The sequence below is a fragment of the Macaca fascicularis genome, chromosome 2, assembly GCF_037993035.2.
Source record: "Macaca fascicularis isolate 582-1 chromosome 2, T2T-MFA8v1.1".
Lineage (NCBI taxonomy): Eukaryota > Metazoa > Chordata > Mammalia > Primates > Cercopithecidae > Macaca > Macaca fascicularis.
The window spans coordinates 162,375,643-162,397,355 of record NC_088376.1 but is presented as its reverse complement, the minus strand read 5'-3'; positions in this window follow the sequence as shown (position 1 = coordinate 162,397,355).

Below are 21,713 nucleotides of genomic sequence, written 5' to 3'. Positions count from 1 at the left end.
TGCTGTTCTCATGATGGTGAATAAGTCTCATGAGATCTGATGGTTTTAAAAACAGGAGTTTCCCTGCACAAGCTCTCTCTTTGCCTGCTGCCATCCATGTAAGATATGACTTGCTTCTCCTTGCCTTCCACCATGATTGTGAGGCTTCCCCAGCCATGTGGAGCTGCAAGACCATTAAACCTCTTTCCTTTGTAAATTGCCCAGTCTCAGGTATGTCTTTATCAGCAGCATGAAAGCAGACTAATATATGCATCATCATAATGGTTACAGTGTTGGGTGAGGTGATGGGATCATGACTTTTCTAGTTTTCTGTTATGCATTTGTATTATTTCAAATGTTCTTGTATTCTTTTAATTTCCTATTGAATTCTTTTTTCTATTTTAAGACTCCCTGGAGAAGGAAGGCATTTGGGCCATCCTACTTAAAGTGAGACACATGCCCAATGTGCAAATTAAGCCAAAAGGCCATAAAATGTGTTTAGGAAACAAACCAGGGCATGTGAGATTACACTTGCATAAACATGTTGTATGTGTGTAATATTGATCTCCATCTCACAGGGGAGCAATAATGAGCTGGCAAAGGCTCCTGGGAGAGAAAATTAGAGGATGAGAAAGCTACTCCATGAAAGTTATTGAAGAGTAGGTGGCATGTTTGGAGGCCTTCGGTAGAAAGACCTGGGTTCTAGGCCTTTTCCCATTCTTCCCCTTAAACAGCTGCATGATCCTGGGGAGATTAACCTATTTAGTCTTGGATTTTTAACCTATAAAATGGGAAAAGAGAATAATATGATAATTAAAATCCTTTGAAATATAAATAATTTTATTTTCCATAACTGCTGAGCCAAAAGAGAAAATGATGAAATATTTTGGGAAGTGAGGCTAAGGGGGAATGAAAACAGACAAGTAGCCTAACATATGAAGAGGTTTCACCAAGAGTAAGAAACTTAGAATAACATGAAAGTAAGAAAACCATTTGGGGGCAATTTTAAGTGCATAGTAGCTATGTGCAACCTCTTTAGATTGGGAGAATCACCCAACTGATGAATCGAACTCTGTTGTTGAATTGAACATCCTGATGGCAGTTCTAGCACCAGGAGGGGATTCCTCATGTGCATCTGGTTGTAGCCACCCAATTAAAATTCCCACAAAAAGGAATTAATTTTATAACTATCTAAGTCAGTGAAATGGACTAATTTCCATTAGGAAGATTTCTAACGCAATTATTTTTAAATAGCATTAATTCCACAATTCTTTTAACCTTGCCATGTAGCTTTCCCTAATGCCTGTTCCTCCAACCCCAAGTCCTTTTATTTTTAAACCTCTACAAGTCTTTCTCTCTTTAAATTTAGGAACATCCCCTGATCAATTTATCTTCCTTTTCAAATTGCTTTTTAATTGAAGTATATGTACTTTTAAGTGGAAAATTCAGTGTGTGTGTGTGTGTGTGTGTATCTGTGTGTAGGCACACATGCCCGTGCAAGAGACCGCTATGGTTCTTCTCAAACATTTTTCTGGAAAATATCTTATAATATAACATACTGCTCTAATGAGATAGTTTTTTCAAATGCAAATAATGCCCCGAATTCCATAGAAGAAATGGAGTTTCTTTCCCTGCACTATCAGACTAATTACAATTATTTTGTTACATTAGCTCTTCCTTGAGCAAAACCTTGCTTATTTATCCTGCCTTCAGCAGCTTGAGGATAAGGAGATAAATCTGTTTCCTGGGTTGGTGGGTAAGCCAATGAGCAGAATGTTAAGGAAGAGGAAGAAGAATAGTGGAGATTTAGCCCAAATTCAGTGGAAATTCAGGCTTCTTTCCTTCAACTATGGCCTCAATGCATCCTCTACTCTTTGAACTCTGTAAGCCTCAGCCTTCACATTTCTTTGATAAATTCAGGATTCTAAAACTTCTGGTCCAAGTTCCTGTTTTCGTTTTCAGCAAATGGCACTCTCATAATTCCTCACAAGTCTGCTCTTTCAAAGTCTTCCTTCACTGTAACATAGAGAGAGAAAACTGTTCCCATCCTTCTTCCCTTATTTTATCCTGTTTATCCAGAGAAATAGGTATCTCTTTGTCTATAGTTAATTCTTGCAATTGATACTCCTCCAAAATCCTGGGAGAACTTATCTCTAGATAAACCTGAATGAGTTGGGCTATCTAGCTCTTCCTTCAAGGCCAGATTAGGTACATAATTGGAGACTAAAAACAAAACAAAACAAACAAACAAAAACCCTGAAACAAAAATAAGCAGTCTAGGTATTTACTAAAGTTTCTTAAGGAGATGGGGAAGGAATATATAAAACTTCTTGAAATATATTGTTGATTTTCCTTTCTAAATCCCACTTCCTTGCCTGTATCTCCTCCCTCTACTTCCCACTACCCAGTCTTTCCTTCTGGAAGTGAAATTAATTATCTGAAGCCATTTGGCTGCTATCACATTTTCTAGTGATCCTCTCTCCTCATTACATGGCACAACTAAGGCTCAACAATTAGCTGCCCAAGAAAATTTTATTTTTCTTTAGAGCGCAGGGGATTGGGTGATACGCATCATTCAACATTATAGAACAAGGATAAGAATTATACTTCATAGAGTTGTTGTGAGAATTAAGTGAGATAATATAAGCCAAATTTTTAGGATAGTGACTGGCACTAGGTAATAACTCAATACATTTTAGTTCCTATCATTTTTAGCTATTTTTTCCCAGCATATAACAATTACGTTTGCTTCTCTAGCAGTTTTTATTTTGCACTTGCTCATGTTCTCTGTCCAAACCAACCTACATTTTTGGATCATTTCCAACTATTATTTTCTTTTTAAAAAAAATGCTAAGCTTCTTGAAAAGATAAGCTATGCTTTATGCCTATTGCCTCATCAAGTCTCTGATTTCTAAGAGTTTAAAGAAGTGAAAAGAACATGAAAAGGATGTAAGGACACATTCCAATACAAACTATAGCTTTACAGTGCTCTGTTATTACCAGAAGGATGATGAAAAGAAGGGAATATCGGGCTATGTGGAGTGGGCCAGAAAGACTTTAGCAGAGTTTGGAACAAGAGGAAAATAATTTTTGGCATAGAATGGGGAAAGGCATTCAGATGGGCAAGAACTGTGGTTTGGAGCAAAAATGTAGAAATGTGTTCAGAGAACAGGAAGAGTTTTAAAACAAAGCATAATGTCTGAAATAGAGCAATGAAATGTGAAGTTATTGAACAGTACTATTTATGATAAATAAAGAGGTAACTGGTAGAGAGCTTAAAGTGAATGTAAAAGTGTCCAGATTTAATGAAGGCAGTAAGTAATATTATGTAATTCAGGCTTATAATAACAATAATTATTATTATTTTATATTATTATTATTATTATTATTATTTTGAGACAGAGTCTCACTTTGTCACCCACGTTGGAGTGCAGTGGCGTGATCTCAGCTCACTGCAGCCTCAGCCTCCCAGGTTCAAGTGATTCTCCTGCCTCAGCCAACCAAGTAACTGGGACTCCAGGCACAGGCCACTAAGCCTGGCTAAATTTTATTTGTATTTTTTTGTTGAAACGGGGTTTCATCATGTTGCCCAGGTTGGTTTCGAACTCCTGAGCTCAAGTGATCCATCCACCTCAGCCACCCGATGTGCTAGGATTATAGGTGTGAACCACTGCACCCGGCTAGGCTTATAATTATTAATAATGACCATGTCGGTCTTATTTTTAGAGGGCTTACTACTATGTGCAAAACATGTGCAAGAACCTCCTGAGTGGTTTTCCTGCATTTCCTCTTGTTCTGCTAATTCTTTCCTCAACATAACAGCCACAGTAATTTTTAAAAATGCAAATCTGATCATGTTATTGACTCCTCCACATCTTTCTTAAATCCTTCACCAGCTTCCCTTTCCTCTTAAGATAAAGACCAAAATCCTAACACATCCTTCTAGGCCCTACTGTATCTGACTCCAGCCTCTTCAGCTTCAATTCTTGTTCTCTTTTTGTCCCTTAAAACAAGCACTGCTGTCTCTTGGCTTGGTGCTTCACATGTGTTCTTTCTTTCTTTCTTTTATTATTATACTGTAAGTTCTAGGGTACATGTGCACAATGTGCAGGTTTGTTACATATGTATACATGTGCCATGTTGGTGTTCTGCACCCATTAACTCATCATTTACATTAGGTGTATCTTCTAATGCTATCCCTCCCCATCCACTCCTCCCCACAATAGGCCCTGATGTGTGATCTTTCTTAATCCTGGACAGCTCCTGCCTACACCTCTGGGTCTGATTTACACTGCCTCATCCTCCACATCTCCGAGAAACTTTGTCAGGGTAAGCCTAGGCAACCTCTCCTATCGATTCCTTTACAGTGTGGACAGCTGTGGGGGTACACCAAGTGGATGTCCCTTCAAGATCTTGCCATTCAGCTGAAAGGAGTGCAGATGACTAACTGCCTTCAGCTGTTAGTGTCTCAGGGCCTGCCTTAGCCACACTTTTCTGGAGAAGCCCCATTGTCGTGACTGGACGTAGTAAGGGGACTAGCATCTGATCATTTCTATCCAATCTGGGATTCCTCTATCAGGCAATCTTTGTTTCCAAGTCTCTCTTGAATTGGCCAAGACTTTGACAGAAGAGCACCCTTAATTTTTCTCTAACATTAACCCCCAATGAACCTTGTATGCTTCTGACTCTTTCTCTGAATCTACTCTCTGCAGAACCCAATGACACATAGCATTTACCATTATTTCAATCTATAATTTTATTTATGTAATACTTAGTTAATATAGACACCACACTGCAAATTTATGAGAGGAGAAGCCACATCTACAACTCAAAGCTGTATCCTTAGTTATCTTCTAAAATGCTCAATATATAGAATATCTCAAAAAATATTTGTGGAAAAAAGTGAAGAACTTTTACATGAGCTATCTCACTAATTCTTTGAGAAATATACTATCACTGCGCCCTTTTACAGGTGGGGAAACTGAAGGAGAGAGATTAACTTGCCCAAATTTGAATCCAAGTGTGTCTGATTTCCAAGATATTCTGAATCTCTATTTAATTTTCTTCCTGAGCAGATGAACAAGAAGTTCAGAATGGCTCATCAGCTAGGACCCTTGGGTTTTTACATTGCTAGGTTTTTCTTTTATCAAACATTGTGAGTTTGATTTGGAAAAGGATCTTAATTCATTTCTGTATTTCTAATAATGCCTGGCACATAAAAGTGCTTGCTCAGTGTGTAGTGAATTGGATGAGCAGTGGAGGATGGGAATGATGCTTGAAATAGATGGTTTTTGCTGGTCTCTACAGACTCTACTGCTTCTCAAGAGAAACCGATGTCCAGGACAGCTGGAGCACAGCTTTATTTGATAACAGCTCCTCTCCTCCATATCTAAGGCTATATGGCAGGGTTCTCTGTAAAGAATTTCCATTTGTGCTGCAAAAAGCAGTAAGTGGACCTGAGAACCAATCGTTTTCCTCTTGCCTTCAGAGTTGTGATGCACTTGATGCAGCTGGGAATGAATTATTGCAGCAGAGCTTGGAAGGAACGTTAAAGAAAGATTTAGCCTATTTATTTTGTAAAGGGAAGAAATTGAGGTCCAGAGATATAAAGCAAGCCAAAATGGAACTGGAACGAGATCTCATGTCTCTCCTTTGCAGACTTCCAGCCTACAAAAGAAATTAAGAATCTTCATTTTACTTCCTAGCTATGAGGCTAAACTTTGCCTCAGAGAGAGTCATGCAGCCACCTTTTGCTGGGATGTGACCCAGGGAAAGAGGTATGGACCGTGGCAGGCACAGAAGATTCTAGAATCACAGTACTGTGCAAGAATCAGTATTTCCTAGACAAGCACAACTTCTGACAATAAGATATACTCACTGGAAAGAGAAGTATAATTGCTTGACTAGAGGTACCTAACCTAGTTTGGATTTTATTGTTGGAAAGTCTGATCAAATTTGAGTTCTTCTGTATGACTTTCTCAAATATTTAGTGGTTCTAGCCTAAAGCAATCACTGCTCTCTTCCAAGGAGCTCTTACCACTGCTGTGACATTGAGTCTCTTTCTTTGTGAATATTCGTACCTTCCTGGTGTTATTTTTATCTTATAAATTTAAAAGGAAGCCAAAATAGGCATATGTCCTGCCAGAGGTCATGCCACTTCAATATTAGGACCAGTCTCTCTTCATTTATGAGGGTAAAGGCAATTCTCAGGCTGGGAGAGATGGACCAGACAGCCCCAGTTCTCTCCTGGCCGCTGGTCCTCCCTGGTACCCATCAGCCTGCCAGGAGCTGGTACTGCAACTCTGTCTTAGTGCCCATCATTCTCCTGGTTGGCTGGGAGGCCCTGCTGGGTTTAGAGAGGGTCAGGGCACAATGCCAGGCAAGATGAGAGGCCACAGAGAAGAAGTGAAGAAAAAAAATCCTGGCAAAATGCATCAAAACAGTACTGAAAGTAAACCTTGGTGTGGACTGAGGATTGGCAAGAAAGTGAAGTATCCCTGTCCAAGGTCAGAGCAGTGCAAACATTCTCAAGCTGGAAGCTGAAATCAATTTTTCTTCCCTTTCAGTCTGGCAGCTGCATATGGTGGGTACGTCGGAAGCTAGAACACTAAGAATCAGCCCTGGCAACAGTAACACTAGGAAAAGGCAAAGGGGCCCACAAAGGACTGGGGCCAAAAGGGGCATTGATCCTTGTTGTTAAGCCCCTTGCTAACAAGGCAGAGCTGGTCCCTGGCCTATGAAAGGCATCATGGGAGTATCGATTCTTGTGGGTTCCTATTTTTATCATAATTAGTTTTTCATGAGTTTTTTTTAAAATAATTCTTTAAAATAATTATATGTCCTCATAGCTAAGGCCATGTTTTGATGAGAGGGGAATAAGAAGAGACTCTTCCTCTATTATGAGGCTTAAAATTCAGGACAGGGAAGCTGCTGCACTTCTGATCAGTCAGTTCTTGCCAAGACAGGTCCAAAGATTTTGGATCAATGGAGGACAGAGGAAGGGAGGTGGGGAATGTAGGGAAATCAAGCTCCTTTTCTGTCTCTTCTGCCACACTGCTCTGTGGAGTGTATAAGGGTGAAGGTAATTTAAGGATGGAAAAGGAAGCAAGGGAAAACACTGTCCAGTGAACAAAAATATCACAGAATAAGAATTTTTAGAGACAGAAGAAAATCCATATTTTGAAAACTTAAATGTGATAGATTCTCACACATTTATAGCTTATATAGATCTGTAAATGAACAAGTAAACTGAGAAGGGAAAGGAGGAGAGAACACATTGTCCAGAACAAGGTCGGCTGTAGGCAGATGACAGCCTCCGCAATGGAGAAGACAGAGGAGATGCAGTGGAGCCTAACAGTCTTCCCTTTGCACATTTCAAGTCAATGAACATTTGTTGAGCGCCTATTAGGTGCCAAGTATTGTGCTGGACCCTGGACATTTAGAAGCTAGTAAGTTATACCATCATAACATTTTAGAGAATAAGGTAGATCTGTTCATAGACAACCTCAAAACAAGGCATAATGTGACAGGTTCAACAGAGGTAGAAGCTGTATGTTACAGGAAGACAGAAGAGGCTAAGGGTGATTCTATCTAGTAGATCACAGAATCCTTCAAGGAGGAGGGGTCATTTGATCTAAAAATTGAAAGATGATTTTCTTTTCTTTTTCTTTGCTCTATACATTGATGTTTTATTTGAATAGGTAAATTCATTAACTTAAGAACATTAAATCCCTTCACTTTGCACTAAAACAACAGCAGCACAATATGTATGATGAATTCCTAGGGATATTATCATTCTGTATCAGAGCTCAGGTTCACATTTGATTGTTCCAATAGCAGTGCAAAGGGTCTTTTTTTTTTTTTTTTACTTTTACTTTAAGTTCTGGGATACATGTGCAGGTTTGTTATATAGATGTACATGTGCCATGGTGGTTTGCTGTACCTATCAACCCGTCATCTAGGTTTTAAGCCCCACATGCATGCATTAGGTATTTGTCCTAATGCTCTCCCTCCCCTTGTCCCCCATCTCCCAACAGGCCCCGGTGTGTGATGTTCCCCTCCCTGTGCCCATGTGTTCTCATTGTTCAACTCCCAACATGTGGTGTTTGGTTTTCTGTTCCTGTGTTAGTTTGTGCAAAGGGTCTTATGGAAACAAGAGAATGCAGAGTCCAGAGAAAACCTAACAAGCTACAATAAGAAACAGAAACTTCTCCAGCGAAAATGACAACTCATTATTTAAGAAAAGCAACACTGCCCTTTCCCCAATAATATGCAGCTACTGCATCCTTGTGATTGTAGATCAGATCATATTTATAACCCACTGTTATAGTGAAATTGCTTAAGACCATAGGAAGTATTAAAGTCAGAGACTGGATCACTTCATTCAGGTGTTTTAATTAGAGGTCAGCAAACTTTCTGTAAAAGCCCAGATAGCAAATATTTTCAGCTTTGCAGGCCACACGGTCTTTGTTGTGACTATTTGACTCTGCCATTATAGCATGAAAGCAGCCACAGACAAGATGTAAATGAATGAAAGTGGCTGTGTTCTAATAAAGCTTTCTTTACAAAAACAGCTGGATTTGATCCTAGAGCCATAGTGTTCCAAGCTCCGCATTTTTTTTTTTTTTTTTTTTTTTTTTTTTTTTTTTTGAGATAGAGTCTCCCTCTGTCGCCCAGGCTGGAGTGCAGTGGCGCGATCTTGGCTCACTGCAAGCTCCGCCTCCTGGGTTCACGCCATTCTCCTGCCTCAGCCTCCTGAGTAGCTGGGACTACAGGCACCTGCCACCACACCCGGCTAATTTTTTTGTATTTTTAGTAGAGACGGGGTTTCACTATGTTAGCCAGGATGGTCTCGATCTCCTGCCCTCATGATCAGCCCGCCTCAGCCTCCCAAAGTGCTGGGATTACAGGCATGAGCCACCGCACCCGGCCTCAAGCCCGGCTTTTACTAATCACTTTAAAGTGACTCCTCCCCATTCCTGCTACACTCTCACTTCTGCAACATGAAGGGCTGTGGAGGTATCCATTAAGAGCATAGCTCTCCTTTCCAATCCCACATTAGTATTTTCCAATCAATAGTTATTTTCCTTTTTATGTTTAAGAATCAAAACATTCTATCCTGGCTGGGTGTGGTAGCTCACGCCTGTAATCCCAGCACTTTGGGAGGCTGAGGTGGGTGGATCACTTGAGGTTAGGAGTTAGAGACCAGCCTGGCAAACATGGTGAAACCCTGTCTCTACTAAAAATACAAAAACTAGCTGGGCATGGTGGTGCATGCCTGTAATCCCATCTACTTAGGAGGCTGAGGCAAGAGAATCACTTGAATCTGGAAGGTGAAGTTTGCAGTGAGCCGAGATCACACCACTGCACTCTAGCCTGGATGACAGAGTGAGACTCTGTTTTTTAAAAAAAAAAAATTGTATCTCTACTCTTTTACATAAATTTATGCCTCCATTTTTTTTTCTACATCTATCCAGGCATATCTCAATGATCATATGGATTAATATTTCCTTATCCTTAGCAACAACTGTGGCTAAGCTGCTCTGGAAACAGAATTTCCAGAGCTCCATTCTGAAATGTCACACAGATTGCTAGTTGTTTACCTCAATATCTATTCTTCTCTTTCCATAGTTATATAACTCCCAATATTTATCTAGGCACACAGCCACCCAGAATATAGACATTTCCCACTCTCTTTGCAGCTAAGATTAAGTTCTAGCTAATGTGACATAAGCAGAAAGATTGTGCAGCACCTTCCAGGAAACAGTTTGAAAATGCAGTCACTGAGTGCCTTCTCCCCTTCTTCTTCATCTCTTTCTCCATTATGCAACCTGGAAAAGGGAGGTGATGACTGAGCTCTAGCTGCCATCTTGGACCATGAATATGGACTTTGTCATGAGGATGTCAAAACAGAGCTGGAGGAAGCATTAATATTAAGGACTGTGGATTCTCATACTAGCCCTTGACCACCTTACTTTTTCTGATAGAAAAATAAACTGCTCTGTTTAATTCACCATTGTTTATAGTCATATCTATTCCTAATGAATACATTCAGTTACTTCAAATTTTTTATTTTTATTTTTATTTTTTTTTGAGACAGTCTCGCTCTGTCGCCCAGGCTAGAGTGCAGTGGTATGATCTTGGCTCACTGCAACCTCTGCCTCCTGGGTTCAAGCAATTCTCCTGCCTCAGCCTCCTGAGTAGCTGGGACTACAGGTGTGTGCCACCACGCCTGGCTAATTTTTGTATTTTTAGTAGACAGGGGGTTTCACCATGTTGGCCAGGTTGGTCTTAAACTTCTGACCTCATGATCCACCCATCTTGGCCTCCCAAAGTGCTGGGATTACAGGTGTGAGCCACTGCACCTGGCCCTTTAACATTTTAAATAAGGACTTTTTTTAAACAAAGGCTGAGATGAGCTTCATTATAGTTCTTAATGACTATTTTAGAAAACAGTAATCATCTTACATTTTAAAATCATTGGATATTTATATTTGTTAAATGTGGCAGGATGGAGCACAAGAGTTGTCTATCTGAATTTATTGGACTTTTGTACTATAGCTTTAAAATGTTCATTGCTTCTTGTGAATTCAAATAACAAATAGAGGCAACTGAGAAACATTTACTATGTTAAGTAAGCCTAGGATATACAGCCTGCCTGGTTCTCTTAGCAACAGTTGTTAAAGCAACAGGGCAAAGGTTGTGCTGTATAGCCAGGTTAACTGGACACTGTCAGGTTGCTGAACAGAGCAGTTCCTCTCAGAAGGGCTGAAGGTGGGCAGGCAACATACATACAAATGCAATTCATTCATTGCCTACTTACACTCTAGGCCTGCAATCATCTGCAGCAATCCCCCTATCCACACCCTACAACCACCAGTCAAGCTTGAACTGTATGGTTAGCTTCTTGTGGATTACAGGTTATGTGATAGCACCAGGAGTTCCCATAGGTAACAGTTTACATTCTTGATTCTTTGGAGAGGAACTTGTCTTTTGGTCACCAATCACACTGCCTGAGTTTTCACACTGCTGTAGGAGGTCCCTGTGAGGGGAGACCTTACAGAACAATCCTTTCCTGCTCATTACCCCAATACTGGGCAGCATAATTTGTCTTTTTTTCTTTACACTTAGCATGGGCATTCCATGCCATGTTGATTTGTAAGACACAGGATAGACACAAAAAGGATTACCTACAAGGCTGCACAATGGCCCTGTGTTTCTCTATCTGCTGCTAGCTGGGCAACCTGGAAGCAAAGATTGTTCTTTTCTTGTTGCACTTTACCTTAGAAAATAAAAAGTAATAAACCACAATTCTTTACTTTCATTGCTCAGAAATGCTCTAAGGCAGTGGCCATAAGGTTCCTGAAAGACTTGTCTTTCAAGGGCCCAAGATATCCCAGCCCCTGCTTTTTTGTCTTTCCAGCCTTAGTTCCACATACTCTACACTTCTGTATTCTCTTACTAGAATGAGATGCTACTGCCCTTCATCCTGCAATGCCACATTTTAGTTGGATCTACTATGTGACACCCTATTCCTGGTATCAATTTCAGGTTTAGTTAAGTTCCTTTGGTTGCAAGGAACAGAGACAAATGGGGTGAGGGGGGAGGTATTCTAAGGGTATACTTGAACTATAGTCGAGCCTGAAAATCTGGTGAGAGCCAAAGCAATCTAGAAAATAACTGCTTTTTTGAATTTTCTCAGGGACATATGGCTTCTCTAAATAATATCATCTCTGTGACTTTCTTGTTTCTCCGGATTGCTTTCTCTTCATTCATTCACAAATATTTATTGATGTGCAGGATACTGCTCTATGTACCAAGAATGAAGTGTTGAAAAAAATAGACAAAATCATGGAGTTCAGACTTTAACAGATAGAGACAGGCAACAAGCAGATGATAAATATATAATGCCAAGCAGCAATAAATGCTATGGAGAAAAATAAAGCAGGGAAGGAAAATAGGCAATAGCAGGATGCTATTTTAGATAGGATAATCAGAGAAAGTCTCTCCAAGAAGGTAAAATTTGAGCACAGACCTGAATGAATTGAGAGAGGAAGCCACAGGGCTAGGATCTTCCCGGTAGAGGAAGCAGCAAGTGCAAAGACCCTAAGACAAGAATATGCTTGTTGTGCTAGGATCAACACCAGAATCAGCTGGGGATGGAGTGCTGAAAGTAGAGGGAAAATTCACGGATAATAGAGTCAGAAAGGTATCCAGGGATCTGATTAAGTAAGGCCTTGTAGGGTCTGGTAAGAACAGTTATATGTTAAATTTGAATTATTTATTAGCATGAGGCAGGATTGACAAATTAAAAGCATGTGATCTGGGACCAGATTCGTTTAGGTTAATCTCTTAGTTCTGCCAATTTCTAGCTGTGAGATATTTTGCCTCAGTTTCTTCTTCTGTGAAGTGAGTATATTAATAGCTTCTGTCTCATGGGGTTGTTGAAAGTATTAAATGAGTTACTTACAAATAAAAGCATGTAGAACAGTGGTTAGAACGCCATGCCTTGTGGGCCAATCCTGTTCACTATTTGTTTTTTATGGCCAGAAGAATGCTAAGAATGTGTGTTTCTTTGTTGTTGTTTTTTTTAAATTTATAAATGGTTTAAAAATATAAAACTATTTCTTATTTTATTTATTAATTTTTTAAAATCAGGCAGGTTCCCAAGCCAGAATAGGCTCAGAGACTCTCAAAATACTATTTCTCGACTTATGAAAATTATATCAAATTCAAATTTCAGTGTCCAAAAATAAAAGTTTCTTTTTTATACACAGACATGCTAATTCATTTACATGCTGTTTATGGATGTTTTCATACTATAACAGCAGAGTCGAGTGGTTATGACCAAGGCTATAAGGCCTACAAAATGTCAGATATTTGCTATCTAGCCATTTTTAGAAAAAGTTTGTTGACCTCTGATACAGAACATCAACAGGTATGAAAACACTCGATACTTGTCAGCTGTAAGCTTTAGTAGATAGTTCAGTTACTGCTCAGTCTCTACTCTTTTCTAAAGGAACATTTCACACAGTCCACACTGGCCTCAAATCTGTGTCATTGCTTTGCATTGTGCTTGCCATGGCTTCCCAATCTCAGCGTGATCTGGCTTCTGTCTCCCTCTCTGATCTCATCTTTCCCTCTTGCTCACTCTGCTCCAGTTGCCCTGGCTGTCTGTCAGTTCTGGGAATCTGCTGAGAATTTCCTTCCTCCGGGTCTTTGCAATTGCTTCTCCTTATATTTGGAACATTCTTTCCCCAGCTATACACAAATCTGAATCTCCATCATTCTTCAGATCTCAGTTTAAATATCACATCTCAGAGAGCCCTTCCCAAACCACCTTATATAGAGTGTCCCTCCCCCTTGCTATTCCTTGTCCAAATTCTTTATTTACTTCATTCATGGCAATAATAATCACCTGCCATTCTTTCATTTATTTATTTGTTTCACTGCTTTTTGTCCTCTTTCCCACTAGAATGTTAGTTCCTTGAAGACAGGCACTTTATGTTTTTAATTATTTGTTATAGTATAGTACTGCACTCTATAAGTATTTGTTGGATGAATGAATGATATTTTTGCTTCAACTCTCATGGTGAAGTACACTAATTCTCTTGTTTGTTGATTTGTTTTTCTCATACTGTCATACTAAGGAAAATGATTTATCTTATCTTTTTCTCAAGGCTATGTCACAGGTCACTGGCTGGGCTATTGTTTGGCTGACTTTGGTCAGATAGCCTTCCCTGGTCTAATGAACTATGGCCAGGAGTTGGGAATGAGGTGGCATCACAAGGGACAAACTGGCTCCTTTCAGCGGGACCTATGGACAGACAGCACAAAGTGGGGTGCAATCAGGAAACAGCTTTGTACTTTCCCTTTACTGCCTGTACTCTGCAGTTACATCTTCATCTGCTCTCAGATGAAATCTGGGGTAGAGCTCATATCTTATATGCTTACCATTAGACAATAAAGTCTGTCTCCTCTGGTCACTTGATTTCTTAAAACAGCCTTAGTTCAATAATTAATATATCTAGTCCACTATAATAGTAAAAATTTTGAAATTCATTCAAAGTTACATCTTTTCGTTTTCCCCAATTTGGACCTGCTTCAAGTGGAAGCTTGCTGTGCAGGTGGGTGTGGATGGGAGCACGTGGGTTGTTTCCCTTCCTTCTGCCCCACTCACTAGGCTCTCTCTGGCTCCTTTAATATTGAAGTACAGGAAGGCAGCAGAGGTGTAGGATAGCAAAAGTCTGACTAGCACCACTTTAGTGGTCTTAATTTCCTCTGGCTATGGCAGAGATGCAAGCAAAGCACCTAGTGGTACTGTTGTGACCTCCTCAAACATTCCCCTGGTGGGTTACTCAACCGTACCCTCCTCCCCTACTTGCAACTTCTGTACCCATAGATATTTCTGAGCTTCTTTCTGCTGAAGATTGTCTTATCCCCCTCTAAAAATCCTCCTGGGCACTCTCCTAACCAGTTCCGGGCCAGCAGCCTTTCTTCTGTGTTTCTCACAACTGATCCATGGCACACAAGCACCTTAGCCCTTTTGTTAGCAGTGACCTAGTTACCTACCAACAAGATAATGCTATGTCTTGCTAGCTCGGGTTACTTCAGGCAGCCTTTAACCCTCTAGATTTCTCATGATTGACCTGGAGACACATACTGAATTCTCTGATGCTGTCCTTGGCACTCCTGTCACTGGGCTTGGGGTACTGTGGAGGGCTCCATGTTGGGACAAAGTGGGCACAATAGAGAAAGAAAATGACAGTTCCACAATTCACTCTAGAATAAACCTTTTTTTTTTTAAATTGCCAAAAACTTCCTCAGCATGTTCAACCTTATTTTTACAGGCAGGGGTTGGGTGAACAATTAATGGTCATAAAGCTGTAAGCCCTGCTCTGAGGAGCTTCACCTCACTTTTGAATAGGGAATGGACTGCAATTCATTATCTTAGGGTTCTCAGTCAAAAAGAGACAGAATCTCTCCTACTCTTTTTTTGAGACAGGGCCTCATTCTGTCACCCAGGCTGGGGTGCAGTAGTGAGATCCTGGCTCACTGCAGCCTCAACTTCCCATACTCAAGTGATCCCCCCACCTCAGCCTCCCAAGTAGCTGGGAGAACAAGCACATGACACTATGCCCAGTTAATTTACTTTTATTTTTAGTAGACACAAGGTCTCACTATGTTGCTCATGCTGGGCTTGAACTCTAGGCTTAAGTGACCCTTCCACCTCAGCTTCCCAAACTGCTGGGGTTACAGGCATAAGCCATCAAGCCTGCCTCTTTTTAAACATTCTATTACATGTCTGGTACACTCTGAAATGTTACATGTCTCATGCATAAAACACTCATTTTAAATCATGTGTGTAATGGTTTTTATTAATTCTATAGACTGCATTATAGACTTTTCAGTTCTGGAGGGTTTACAAAGGCCCATGGCCAAAAGGTTTTAACTTCATTTATGGACTAACTTTGGGTCTATATCAAAGACATCATGAGAAAAAAAAAAAAAAAAGACAAAGAAAAGGAAATTTTTGTAATAGGTTTAGGTGTTCTGAGTAGGGTGGTATGGTTTTATTGCATGGTAGATTCTACTTCTATCCCTTGAGGCATCATTTTTGCAACACAGCTTATAAAGGCAGCAGAAGGTAGTTCTGCGTTTATTACTTATGTGTTGGTGGAGTGAGAAAGAACAATTTCTAATTTCTGCCAGTAAAATTCTTTTCTGTTCCTGTCTGTTGAGCTTGTTCTGGCAGTATTCGTATTCTCCCTCCCCCTTTCTCCCCCTAGCCTTAACAGAGATACATTTGTGCTTATGCTGGATTGATGTAGGAAAAGTGAAAAAACTCTTCTTTTTTAAGAATCATTAATTTCTCCTAGAATTCACAAATTACGATTGAGTAGCCTACATGTCTAATTGTCTTCTCTGCTATAAAATGGAGAAAGCTTATGAAGACAGATGAAGAGTTAAACGCTTTGTGGCATTTTATCAACAGCCTGTGTCTCTTTAGCCCTCACTAATTGTTTTTCTCTACTCCTTTATTCATTGACCACTCTTTTCTATGCTTGTCCTTTTTTGAGTATGGGTGATATTGTTCTGGATCAGAGGAGGTACCTGGTGTATGTTAATAAATAAATGACTGCTTTTCTAGTAGTATCTACCTATAAAAGTTTCCATGGGTACTGTAACACTCAATGGGCCTCATGTGAGGGCTGATCAGATATATGGCTTTTAGGTCAAGTGGCCATGAAACTGGAGGGATAGTCATAAAGGGGAGGTCTCTTTTCTAGTTGATGCTAGTTGTCTATATACTCAACCTAAACAAAAATAGTTTGATCCACACTTTATCTTCCCAACGGTGACCTTAACTGGCTAGGAGAAGAATAATGGTAGACTCTTACACACTCTGGCTTAAAAAAAAAAAAAAAAACGTAAAAAGAGCATGGGTCATATTTTACATCACTCCTAGTTAATGCCTGAATGAACCGTTGACATAGCTCTTAGGAACTCCACCCACCAACAAAGCTGTTAATATTTAGTTTTCTTCTATAGCAATAAGGAGTTTTGTGGAAGATGATCTTTGGGAGCCCTGGGGCATCCTCATACAGAGACCTGGCTCCCTTACATTAGAGACCATACTCTCTAGTCAGAAAGAGCAGCTGCGGTAGTTCACCATGCATGCCTCTCTCTCCTTTACAAGCTCCTTCTCTACCTTACCTTTTAAAACTCAGTTTTATCTTATCTTAGTACTTATCTGAGTAAAAACTGCCATTTATTGATCTTTTACTATATGCAAGCCACTGTGCTAAGTACTTTACATACATTATCACATTTAATCTTTCAATATTCCATCTTAAGTCCTGAATTATGCTCTTTCTTTTTTCTGTTCACTCTGGGGAGCTCATCTGTTCCAAAGGCTTCAGCTATCACCACCATACTTAATCTCAAAATCTGGATATATCTACATCCCCAGGTCCATACCACCAAAAGCTCAGTTGGTGTTTTCCCATGGATGACTTGCCATCACCAGTCTTGACTTCAACATCTCAGAAACTCTTCCCACTCTCCTCTTCTGCCTTATTTTTTGTGTATTAAATTGTCATATTTGCCACAAGTCAGATTTAAATCTTACAGTTATTTTAATACATAGGTATCTATGTATGATATAGATACATATCTCTCTAAATATATATCTATATGTATGATGTATGTACATATAGATATATGGAGAAAGAAGCAGAGAGAGAGAGAGAGAGAGAGAGAACAAGTCCTGATGATTTTTCTTCCCTCTGTCCCTTCATCACAATGCTACTTCAGGCCTCCTCACCTCACATATGAATTACTTCAACTGACTGTAGGGGCCTCCATGATTCTAGACACTCTGCTCTTTGATGCATTTCACCACCACCCTTGGCTGCTCTTCTGTACACCCTTTGAGGTGTTGCCATTGAGGCCCATTGAGTTGAATCCACATCCTTATTTTGGCTGTATTTATTGAACTCTATCCATGCAAGCAGTTGACCTGGATTGAAACCTATTTTAATCCTCAAGACTGTGCTTGCTTTCCTCAGTGACAACTACTTGTTTCAGAATAAGATGAACATAGGATGAAATTCACAGATGGAAACTCAAACTACATTTGTATAGAGTTTGCCTAATAATAAAATACTACCAGCTTAGGCCAGCATCAGCTCCTGAAGACTGTCTCCTTTGTGCTGGACCCCAGCCATGGCAAATGAAGACATTTCAACACCTCCCGCCAAATTAATCTGCAAAATATGGCTCAATTTTTAATAGCTTTCCATCTGTAGTCCCTTAAAGAAAACTTCAAATTTGAAGAAAACAATAGTAAGATGCCTACAGTTTATTTCAGCCACTGAAATCCTCTACTAAATTTCAAATTCAATCATAGGAGTATTGCCCCTAGTTGTCCTCGGTTTGCACTTTAAGCTGCACCCAAAGTTCCAGCATCAGTTTTTTAATGATTCTAAAAAAGGATGAGATAGCATATGTTCAAGCTGAGCAAGTTACTAGGATGCCAATTGTATGTTTCTGTAAACTTTTGATTGTGAATTTCCTAGGCAAATAGGACTTCTCTGGCTAGTTTTGCTTTTAACTAAGGACATGCCCTTTAGTTCAAATGAATATCAAAGATTATTAGACTCTGATCTGAAGTATTTCTTAAGGGTATTCATAGTGCAGAGACATGGATTTGTGATCTGGCTGGTAACTTGCTGAATAACCAACAAATGTCTTTTCTCCATCTCAGTTTCCTTCTCTAATAAAGGAAGGCAACAATGGTCTCTTTCCATTCTCCCAGGGGTATCAAAGGATTAAGGATGTTGGTGAACATTATTAAAAGAGAGGTTACCTTTAATTAAATGTAAAACTCATAAATATAATCACATCATGGCAATAGCTGAGTTTTATTACAGGTCCATACAATGAACAGTTTTTGTTACTCATTAGTCAGCCTCATTGTCATGACCACATTGATTTCAGTCCGAAAAGTCAGATTATCAGAAACATAAACATTAAATTTGATTCAAGCTGACAGCACTCATGGCCTTGAAAATCTTTAGGTAGAATTAGAAACTAGGCAGTTGTCAAAATCTGCCTCTGGAATCTTCTACACTTTTCTAAGATTTTAGTGTTTGGGTTCCAGAGGCTGGCTGCTAATAGTAGCAGAAGATACGTCAATCTGATTCCAAACTCTCCAAGCCATGATGAAAAGCTAAACATCTGTGATGATCACAGTAACTTCTTTCCACTGCCTTCCCAGTAAAAGAATACCATGCATTATACCACAAACTGATACTACTGACAACTCATTCTTTTATTAATTCAGCACCTAGTGTGTATAAAACATTCTTTCTAATTATGGGAGGTGGGGAGAAAGTTTTAAATGATGAATAAGACCCAATCTCTATCCCAAAGGAATTTATAATCCAACACAAATATGTTGTATTATCAATATCATAATTTATATTTCATATCTAATAATGGAATTATTTGTCTACTTTCTTTCTTTTTATACATCCAATAGTGTAAAAAGCTTCAGATGAGTGGTTTGAAAGCTTAAGTCTTTCAACTGGCTCTGCTATTGACCTGCTTATTTGACTTTGGTAAGTCACTTTACTTATCTGGGTTCCAGTGTTTTTAATCTGTAAATTCTGAGCTTTAAAATTCTACTCACTCCTCTAACATTCATCAGCTATTGTTACAGTACCTACTACATACCTACTACATGCAAGGCAATGGTCAGTTACTTGGGATGCCTTAGTTACTGAAACAGACACATATGCCTGCCCTCCTCCTCCCTCACATTCTACAGGGAAGGAAGACAAATAATGAACAGTAAACACAATAATAAATAAGTAAAATAATTTATCAGAAGGTTACAGTCTTATGGAATAATGGGCACAATGTAAGAGGGAATCAGAAGTGTGGGATGGGGCAGAGTTCCAATTTTATACAGAGTGGTCAGCTGGGACTAAGGAGATGTCATTCAAGCAAAGACTTGACAATGCCCTGTCCAGTGCCCTCTAAAAAGTATTTTTTTTTCCTGTATGGTATGAAGGAAAATTATTAAAGAAGTGCTGGAGCAAACACCACAGAAATAGTGTTACCGAATCAAACTGGGCTCTACTCACCCAGCACAGTAAGGCCAAACATTCACACTGAAAGTTTGCAGTGGGAGAAGGAGGGCGTTTATTTGCAAGATGCCAAGAAAGGAGAATTGGGCAGCTCACGCTTAAGATCCGACCTTTCTGATACAAGTAAGGGTTTTAAAAAGCAGGGATAAATTTCAGGAAAACAGAAGTTACAGGCAAATTATAAATGGAGGTTATATATTGCTGTGGCCTAAAAAGGTGGATATCTTGAAGCAGGTGGCTTATAAGTCATAGGTAGAGTTAAAAGTTTCCTGATTTGCAATTGTTTAAAGAAGAGAAGCTGTGTTTTAAAATCTGGGGTCAGCAGAAAGAAAGTGTAGGTCTGGCTCATGGGCATGGCTTCCTCACAGGGTTGTCCAAGGAAGAGAATATAGCCATGGGTTCCTAGTTTGTTTCTGGTTGAACCAGTAAAGCCCCTTCCTCATCCCTCTTTTCCACTTATCACTAGAGACAGAAACTGAAAACCGTCACTTCAGGCTGCTAAAAGCCTAAAATAAAACAAAGCAAAACAGAACAACAATAACAACAACAACAACAACAAAATAAGGTGGGTTGGATAAACTTGCACCCCTCAGGAAGAACTTTAGAACAAAGAATGACTGTTCAGTCCTCAGTTTCTCCCTAGCTGAGGTCTATGTGCCAGTGGATTTGTTTGATGGGGGTCCAGGTCTCTAAAAAACAACTCAGGGACATATGTTAAGATGTTATTGCTAGTTTCTATATGGAACCAAACATCTCACAGCTCTAACTTCCCTGGCTATTGTTTTAAGCTACTATTACCTCTTGCTTATCAAGTTGCTCATTTACTTTTCAGGACTAGCTAAGTACCTGGAATTTCCCTTGAAGGAACTCAAGATTTTCTTTTATTTCCTGGCTCCCTGGGGAGAGGGTGCGGGGTAGGGGAGAAGCAGGCCCCTAAGAGGAGTCTAGACTCCATCCCAATGGCCCAGCCTTTGTTGCTTTGCTCTTTCCTTTCCTTGCAGTTGAAGCCAGATATAAGACCTAGAACTTCTTTGTCCAATATAGTAGTCATTAGTCATATGTGGCTATTGAGTTCTTAAAATGTGGCTAGTTCAAACTGAGATATTCTGTAAGTGGGAAATACAAACTGGATTTCTAAAAATGTAAATACTTCCTTAATGTTTTTGTATTAATTTCATGTTGTAATGGGAATATTGTGTGCATGTTGGATTAAATAAAATATATTTCTAAATTTAATTTTGTTTTTTACGTTTTTAATGTAGCTACCAGAAATTTTTTTTTAAAAATTTCTTGTAGAGACAGGTTCTCACTATGTTGCTCAGGCTAGTCTTGAACTCCTGGCCTCAAGCAATCCTCCTGCCTCAGCCTCCCCAAGTATTGGAATTACAGGCATGAGCCAGTGCACCTGGACTGCTACCAAGAAAATTTAAATATGCACATAACTCACATGATCTTTCTATTGGGTAGCACGTATCTAGAACTTGAAATGGGGGTTTTGCTATTAGCATGTATGTCACTCTTGCCTTGGTAGGTAAGTCATCTCGTTTTGCTAGTTGTCTTTCCTTTTGTATTCTTTAGAATTCTTCTCCCTAGGGCCTCTGGATCAAGGAATGCAAGCATAGGATTCACATTTCTAGAATTCAGGATACTTTCGTGCTATCATCAGCATATAATTTGGGAGAGGTAGAAGAGGAAAAGATATTTAGGTCCTGGGATAGAATATAGGATTCAAGGGCATGTTTTAGAAACTATAAGACAGACTATTTTGATTATATTGTTATGCTAATGAGGGTACATTATTTTTATCTTTAGCGTTCATTCTGCACTTAGTGACAGAAAATGTTAGCTGTCATAAGTGGTGAGTGAGAGTAACGCTACTATAAAATAGAATCCATTTTCCCCACACCATAGCTAGTCATGGAGGTCAACAAACTGTGAAGGGTCAAACTAAAAATTAGGAGAAATACCTATATAAAATACAGATATCTCTTTTTTTATAGAGTCAGGATATAGCATGGGACCAATTCAACATACAGTTCTAAACAATTCCCTTACCAGATTCCTGAATTTCCCTGAACC